At 42.9% G+C, this 8,681-nt stretch overlaps 1 non-coding gene across 1 annotated transcript; it reads left to right on the top strand.

Annotated features, from left to right (window-relative positions):
* Nucleotides 1–7,536: 7,536 nt before the first annotated feature.
* Nucleotides 7,537–7,680, top strand: LOC115873220. Its single transcript, XR_004048292.1, has one exon. It is a non-coding gene; the product is annotated as a small nucleolar RNA SNORA48 (small nucleolar RNA).
* Nucleotides 7,681–8,681: the final 1,001 nt, after the last annotated feature.

The raw sequence follows: 8,681 nt of genomic DNA, 5'->3' as shown, positions 1-8,681 counted from the left end.
CTAGCCTGTTGGGGCACCATGCCCTGTCTCCAATGTCCACCCTCATCATTCCCTGGGGATCTTGCTACTCTCCTCCCCTGCTGTTCCGCTGCACTTCCCCAGTGCTTTGCCTCAGTGTGGCGGGGTCAGATCAGGCGCAATGCCCACACTGTGTCACTGGTGTTGTCCCCCGCAGGGCCATGGGTCAGTGAGGGGCATCACGTCTCATAGTGGTGCAAATTTAAATCTTAATTATTTGAAGGGCAATACTTAAAATACATTTGTTTAAACACATATGTAAATACAATGAGCATTTGGGTCTAATCTTGTTGAATTAAACATTTTTTCTGTCAATATAGTATGACAAAGTAATTAATTACATGCAGTCAAAACTCTGTTTTAGTGAGCTGGAGACAGAGAAGGGTACAGGAGAAACTATCAGTTTTATTTTTTTTTTAATTATGACATTCCCAAATTTATCTACAGAATACAAAGGCATTGCTTTCTAATCCAATTGTTAAACTGGATTCATGAAACCAATGTTCTATGATGCTTCCTTTGCAAGAAGTTATGCATTTGCAAATGGAACCCAGAACACCAAAGTCACTGCCATCAAGTCAATTCTGCCTCAAGGCGACCCTATACGGCAAGGTAGAACTACGCCTGAGTACTCCTGAGACTGTAACACTTCACTGGAGCAGTGTGCTAGTTACATAAGCTGGTGTCAATTTGGGACTTGAGAGGATTAAGAATGAAGGGGTGGAGTTTAGTCTGTTATTCGGGTCATAGCAAATGAGGCATCTTTGTGGGCATGGCCTTCTCCCGAGGATTCTGGGAACTCCTGTTTTTCCTCCTTGGAGGCGGGAGACACTGTCTCTTTCTGCTCACTCCCTGAGATGACGCTCTACTGACAAGTCACATGGCCCTGGGGGCTGAAGAAGCCACATGCACCTACCCTGATGCGCTGAGATGCTTACAATGCCACTGGATCCAGAAGGCTTCCAACCCACTGGCCTGTGATCGTCCTGCATTCGGCATCATTGCATGTGTTTCATGAGTCTGAAGAGAACTTTATAGATTGGTACCAGACATATGGGCTAATATTGGACCTATGGATTTGATCTGAACTGGGCTGGAATGTTTTCTCAATATTCAATTGTTCTTGTATATAAACCTCTTTCTTATTCACATATGAGTCTCTTTGAATTTGTTTCTCTAATCTACCCAGACTAACACAAGTAGAAAGCCTCAGCTTTCTCTAGCCGCAAACGGGAAATGCAGTACAATAGAGAACTAATCACTGGTCTAAGAACATTGTCCTGGGTGGATCTATGGCTTCTTGGTAGACTGGCCCCTGGGAGAAAAGCAGGGGATTGCAAAGGGCACACAGCCCAAGATTGGAAGGGACTAGATTTTTCTGACAAAGACCAAGGCCAGGCTTCATTGTTTTGGCAATTGGAGAGTTTAGTAGGAGCCAAGTGCCACATGTCTAATGAATTTTAAAAGATAAGAAGAGGCAAGGGGTAGGGAAGTTGTAGGCACCTTTTGGAGGAGTGGCAGTCAACGTTGGTGTTAGGTGCTGCCAAATCAGTTCTGACTCATAGTGACAGTACACACAACCGAAAGAAATACTGGGAAATACTGCCTGGGCCCGGGCCATCCTCACAGTTGTTCTTATATCTGAGCCCATTGCAGCCATTGTGTCAAGGGTCTTCCTCTCTTTTGCTGCCCCTCTACCAAGTATAATGACATTGTCTAGGGCCTGGTCTCTCTTCAGAACATGTCCAAAGTTGTGAGACCGTGTCTTAGCATCCTTACCTCTAAGGATCATTCTTCCAAGGCAGATCTGTTCGTTCTTTGGCTTTCAATAGTCTTTGCCATCGCCAAAATTCAGAGGCATCCATTCTTTTCAGTATTCCTTATTCAACGTGCAACTTTCACATCCATATGAGGTGTCAAAAGTACCATGGCTTGAGTCCGTTGCACCTTAGTCCGCAAAGTAACATCCTTGTTTTTCAGCACTATAAAGAAATCTTGTGCAGCAAATTTACCCAAGGAACATGTCATTTGATCTCTAGACTGCTGCTTTTGAGAGACTTTTAATGAATGCCCATGTGCTTGTTACATTAATCATATTTTCGTTTTTGATTATTGTTCCTGACAACTGCAGCTTTGACTAACCTCCCCGTTCTTACTCTAACTAAACTCCCCTCTCCTACTTCTCCTTTCTCCTCTCCCTCCCTGGTATGTGCCCCAGGTGTTGGGGCTTAATTAATTAGTGTTGTAAATAATTTAGTGTTGCACTGTTAACTTAAATTTAAGAAAAAGAACCAGCTGAGTGGAAAACCAGATACACTGACCCACAAGAAATAGGGATTACACTCTCAGATGGGAAAGCCACTAAATGTTAAGAAAAAACGTAACAAAGCCATGTACTGATTCCAGACAAGTAGACAAGCCCTGACTGTATGAGAAGAGAAGGCAGTGTTTGAGAAATAGTTCACTGTCCTTATAGATCTGGTAATAAAATGTATGCTGAGTCTCATCCCACTTCTGTGATTGGCTGCACAGTAACTCAGGTATGGGGTAGGGGGAGGTTGAGGAGGCTGTAATTGGAAGAACATGCGGGCAGCTGACTGCAGGTGAGATGTATTTTACTCGGGGGTGGGGGGGGGTCATCTGGTTTCATTTTATTCAGTAGTCTGCCCTCTCTATTCAAGAGGTCCATCCTAGGACTTCCCAAGCTGGCATTGTGCCAATACACTACAAAGTATGATAACATGGGTATTACATAATGATTATATAATGGGCCTGCTTCCAGCACCTGCGCAGTATTCCTCCTTGGTTCCCCCTGATCAACTTCCTTCGGAAGATTCCACACTTGACAATTCATTTTGAAAAAGACTATCGTTTTTCCCTCAAGCAGTTAGTGGCCAATCTCTCAAGTTTGGTTTCATTTCCATGAATATTGATTGTGGATCCAAGCAAGAGGAAATCCATGGCAACTTCAACCTTTTTTCCACTTATCATGATGGTCCAGTTATGAGGATTTGGGTTTTCTTTATAATCTGTACTGAAGGCTGAAACCCAACGCATAGAGAACATGGCCCAACCAAGTTGACACATGATCTTACCTATCACAGGTACTATTGTTACCTTCCCTATTTTATGGAAAGGAAGCTAATTCCTGGAGGGGTTATATGACTTTCCTACTATCATATAGGTACTGGTTGAGCTGGATTTGAATTTAGGTTGGCAGATTCCAGGGACTGTCTGCTAACTGCTGCTTTCAGCAGCCGTCTAATTGACATCACTAATTGATTGCAGACCAGGGCATTGTGAGCCATAGGATTCTCATTGGCAGATTTTCAGTAAATCAGGGTACCATTCTTCCTACCCTCTCTTAGTCTGGGGGCTCTACCGAAACCTGTGAAGCACCAAAATATTACCCTATTAAGAAAACAAGAAGAAACATGGCCATCAAGGCAATTCTGACTCATCGTGACTCGATAGAGGGTGTCTGATGCTGTAAATCTTTACTGAAGGACACAAACTCATCTTTCTCCCAAGCAGCACTGACCTAGAGGTGAGCAGCTGAATGCTTACCCCACAGCAGCACCAAGGGCTCCTTCATCTAACTCAGAGGACCTCAATGAAGTCACGTATGCCAAACCCCACATCCGCAAACTGACACTCACGCTTCTGTTTCATTATAAATGCCCGACGTTCCCAGAAGCCAAAACTTAAATCAGCAAAGCAGCCCTTGCCATCTCAGCTGCAGTATATGACCAGGCTAGGAACGTCCCCAATACGCTATATAAGAAAATGAACTTAAAACTAGCCGGTTATTTTCTGCCTTGTTCTTATACAACCCTGCCTTTTATTTCCTTTGCTTATCCTTCTGAACTCCAGTCTGACTTTCAAATTAAACAGTATTCCATTAATACATTGCTAAATAAAGCTACTGAGTTCAAACACAAATTGTTTTGTTGAAAATGTCTCTCAATAGCAGCACACAAGCCCTCACTAACAGACAGGGAATGTGGCTGTGCTTGAGGTTCATTGGCCACAAATTGGCCTGGGTCTCTCTCATGGAAGCAGGAAGTTCTACGATTGCTACTACTGCCCCCTATCTACTTACTAACCTACCGTGATAATGCTTCCCTAGCTGCTTACTAACGACTACTATACGCCTCTCTTTTCTAACCTTATATAATACATCTTCTCTAACTACCTGTTAACCTGACTTCATACTGCTTCTCTATGTCTGTTTGCTTTGAAGTGATGGCTAAGTAAACTGGCAAATTTTCCAGTGGAATAGTATTCAGTTAAAATTATGAAAATAATTATAAAATAAACACAGCAAAATGTTATTTGCTATTAAATCTACTGGTGGAGTCACAAATATCTGATATATTATTTTCTGAATTTTGAAATTATTAAATACATTTTAATATAAATGTAAAATGCATGAAATTTACATTAAAATATTATACATAGAGGAAATTTTTCTGTCCAGAACACTGTTAAGTATACTTGTATATTTTAAAATTAGGTCTGGTAATTTCAGAAATAATCTCAGAATATTTATCTTTTCATTCCACCTACTTCAGGGTTTTTCTAATATTTTTTATATAGCAAGAATATTTTTAATGTAATATTACTTGTGTAATTGTAAATTTTATTTAATAGATTTCTATATATGGTGGTTTCTGGTGGTTGGCTGCTAACTCATGCCTCATATCCTTTAAAATTTCCCTAAAACATAAGGCTTGTGTGAAACCAGGGCTAACAAAGGGAACCTTTCAGCATTGGAAGCTCCTCCTTTGCTCTAATGAGCCGCTGACCACCAGTTTCTCTGAGAGAAAAAGCCTGTCTGCTCCAGTAAAGAGATACAGAGGGTTTCAGAGGCTATCAGGTTTGACATGAGTTTGGTAGGTTTGGGGTTTTGCTTTTTGAAAGGCCTAGGAGCATGGCTGATAAGCTCTTGACAGCTAACCGACAGTGTGGTCGTTTCAACCCACCAACAGCTCCACTGGAGAGAAAGAAGTACGGCTGTATATTCTTGCAGCATTACTGTCGTGGAAGCCCTATGGGGCCGTTCTACGTTGTTCTATAGGTTCACTATGAATTGTAATTGATGATGGCAGTGGATTTTTTGGGGGGTGGGGGGCAGCGAGCAGAGTTTAATATGCTTCCCTAAGGTGTCCTGGGGATATGTGAAGTAGTTAAGTGCTTGACTGATAACAGAAATGTTAGAGATTAGAACCCACTCAGTTGCTCTGTAGGAAAAAAAAAACCTGTGAGCTACTTCCATAAAGAATATAGCCTAGAAAATTCCATGGGAGCAGGTCTAGTCTATTACATGGGGTTGCTGAGTAGAAACATTTTGAGAATGATAATGGCAACAGATGTACAATGTGCACATGTCAAGTAGAATTGTACAATTGTTACCACAATCAATTTCCAAACAATCTTTTTCTACATGGACTCCTTGATGTCGTCTCCCATTTCTCCCACCCCTGCCACTGAATTCCTTATTCTACATGCTGTCCCTATAGATTCATCAGTCCTGGGTTTCATATAGCAAAAACCAGGAAAGAATATAACACAGCTTCAAAGGGTGACCCTATTGACATAACGCTTCTGAGATGCACTCTAATGCGAACAAACAAAACAATACCTTTGGAACACTAAAAATACCTTTGGAAACCAGATCATAGGGGGGATCTACTGACAGTTATAACTGTTTGGGTCAGATCGATGCCTTTGATCTTCTATACTCTCTCCAAAGCACTCTGTCTAGTGACCCCTTTCCTCCCATGCCTCGATTTTAGATAGCGGGGTTCTCTGAAGGCTTATTTCCTGTATCGTTCTGAAAACGGATCTTGGGCTCCCACTGTCACCCCACACCTTCTGCACACCGAATGCTCACAACTTGGGCTCTGATACTGATCCCTTCTTCAACTTCAGATTATATGGATTCCAATCCTTCTGTGACTGATGATGGTGTGCTTTGTCCATGTGGACTTAGTTGACATCTTACTTAGATGGCTGCTTGTTTGTAGACAAGCCCTTAAGATCCCAGATGCTACTTTATCTGATAGCCAGCCAACATTTAAATTCTTCGCCACATTTTCACATTTTGCTGTAGCACTTGTGTCTCCTATGCTCCTTTCCTGAGAGCAAGTATTGAGCGGGTCCAAGATATAAGAACTAATTGTTCTTAAGTTGGAGCTAGGATATAGTGAGAGCCCAAAACCTATTACCGGATCTATGCTTTTCTTCTTCTTCTTCTTTAATTCGCTGTAATTTGGGAGTTAATACATATGTCATATAATTCCATAGTTTAATCACATCAAATAGAACTGTATAATGCTTCCATAACCAGTCTCCAAACATAATTTTCCTTTCTATATTCCTTGACATTATTTCCCTTTTATTATCCTCACCCTTCTTATCCCCCCTCCCCCTGAAAATCTTGTTATATTTGCTTTCCCTATTCAGCATCCCTGGGTTTCATTTACCAAAAAACAAAGAAACAAATAGTACAGCTTCAAGAGGGTGACCCAAACCTCTGAGATATACCCTAATATGGACAAGAATAAGCAAAATATAACAAAATGATTGTGTTAGTCCGGGTAGAGGAACAAATCCATAGAAACTCATATGTGTATAAGAGAGAGCTTTATATAAAGGGTAATTGTACATTAAGAAAGCATCCCAACCCAGTCCAGTCCAAGCCCACAAGTCCAATATTAGCCCATATGTCTGATACCAATCTATAAATTCTCTTCAGACTCACAAAATACATGCAATGACACCAAATGCAGGATGATCACAGGCCAGTGATCCAGTGGCATTGTAGGCATCTCAGCGTTGGCAGGGGTCTCCATGTGGCTTCTCCAGGTCCATGGTTCTGGCTGCATCAGGTTAAGCCCATGTAGCTTCTCCTCGGGGATGGCTTACAGGGAGGCAGCAGAGAGACAGAAGTGTCTCCCATCTCCAAGGAGGAAAAAAAACCAGAGTTCCCAGAATTCTCAGAAGGCCATGCCCACACAGAGGCCTCATTGGCTCTGATCTGAATGACAGACTAGACTCCACCCTTACACTCCTAATCTTCACACTGACACCAGATTATCTAACTACCACAATGACCGTCACAGGATTGCCAAAATAATATGTATCTTAATACAGCATACAGGGCATTGATGTAGCAAGAGCTTGCTTGTCTACCAACCAACAGTACGCCACTCTTGGTACGGCGGTCTTCTGCTTCCTCAGACACCCTGTATTTTGGGCTCAAGTCCTCCGATTGAAAGTGTATCTGAGGTAGAGTCCAGGTCACCCACTGGAGTTCCTGTATGGGATCTCACCGATACAGCCTCGGGAGCATGCCATGCACCCGAAGATCCAGGATTCAGTATCCCAGCATTCCATGTCACCCGACCTGGGTTCCTGGGTTACCCCCAGATGCCCTAGTTCAATTTTGCCCACCACTAAAGGTACTCCCCATTTAATGTTCCCCAAAACAAAGCAAAAAAAGAAAACAAAACAAACCCCTGGCTATGGGCAAAGAGACACCTGATTGATGGTGGTGCTCTTATATCAGTCAGGGGCAAAGCAGACTGGCAGCCCTTTGTTCATCCTAGCTTGATGCCTGGATTGTGGCCAGAGCTGTTTCATGCCTAGGACACATTAAAAAAAAAGAAAACAAAACAACAAAACCAAGGACTGAAAAAGAGAAGCCTGTAAATAGTTCGAGGTCTGTTTGTTGGCCTTTAGGAGTGTTTTCCAGTTGTGTCTGAAGAGGTGCCACACCCTGCCCCAAAGCCTATTTGTGGTATTCTCTGGGGACTTCATTCCTCTGTCCCCCTTGCTGTTCGGTTGCACACCCTTAGTGTTTCGCCTCGGTGTGGTGGTGTCATATCAGGCACAATTCCCGCATTGTGTATCCAGTTTTGTCCCCTGGGGCGCTATGGGTCAGTAAGGGATGTCCTGTAGAGTAGTGGGACCGGCCTTATGGTCCTCTGTGCATTGGCTGCTCTGAGCAGGAATATCGTCCTCAGGGCTTGGTGGTCCAGGATGTGCTCCGCTCTCTCTCTCTCCCCTTTCATTTGCTCCTGTGTGCTCTGATCAGACATGTCCTTCTCCTGAGCTGTAGCTTCAGTGCTGTCCTCTGAAGTGATTTCTTCGGGGAGGGGGTCTGTCTGCATAGTTAGGATTGGGGCCAACGCCTCAGACCTCTTTATTGGTTCCCTGCTTCATGCCAGTATGTTGCATTCATGTCTTAATCCACCGGGTTAAAGTCTGCTCCCTCTTTCCCTGTAGAGATATAAACAACACCCTCCCCTTGAGTGTGCTGGTCCCCTGTTCCCCCAATACCCATGTCTTTTTTTTTCTTTTTCTTTTTTCCCCTCCTTTTTAGGTGGCTACCATATTTATCTCTGGATTTGGTCTGGCCCCTGCCATACTATCTGGACCTCACCCTAGGAATATATGTATACAGTAGCTTTTTCCCTATGTCCCTTTTGCATTTTTAAACTTACCTCAACAGACTCATGTTGTACTTGTCCTTTTGTGTTTGGCTTACTTCGCTTAGCATAATTTCCTCCACTTCTTCTCATGCAGGGATGTGCTTCATGTGTTCATCACTGCATTTTAGGGATGCGTAGTACAGTGAACCCTCATTTATCGCGGTT

This window comes from Echinops telfairi, unplaced genomic scaffold (assembly GCF_000313985.2).
Source record: "Echinops telfairi isolate 266 unplaced genomic scaffold, ASM31398v2 ScPeMD7_7467;HRSCAF=8505_0, whole genome shotgun sequence".
Classification (NCBI taxonomy): Eukaryota; Metazoa; Chordata; class Mammalia; order Afrosoricida; family Tenrecidae; genus Echinops; species Echinops telfairi.
Note: the sequence above shows the minus strand (reverse complement) of the source record. Positions and strands in the feature narration are given on the sequence as shown.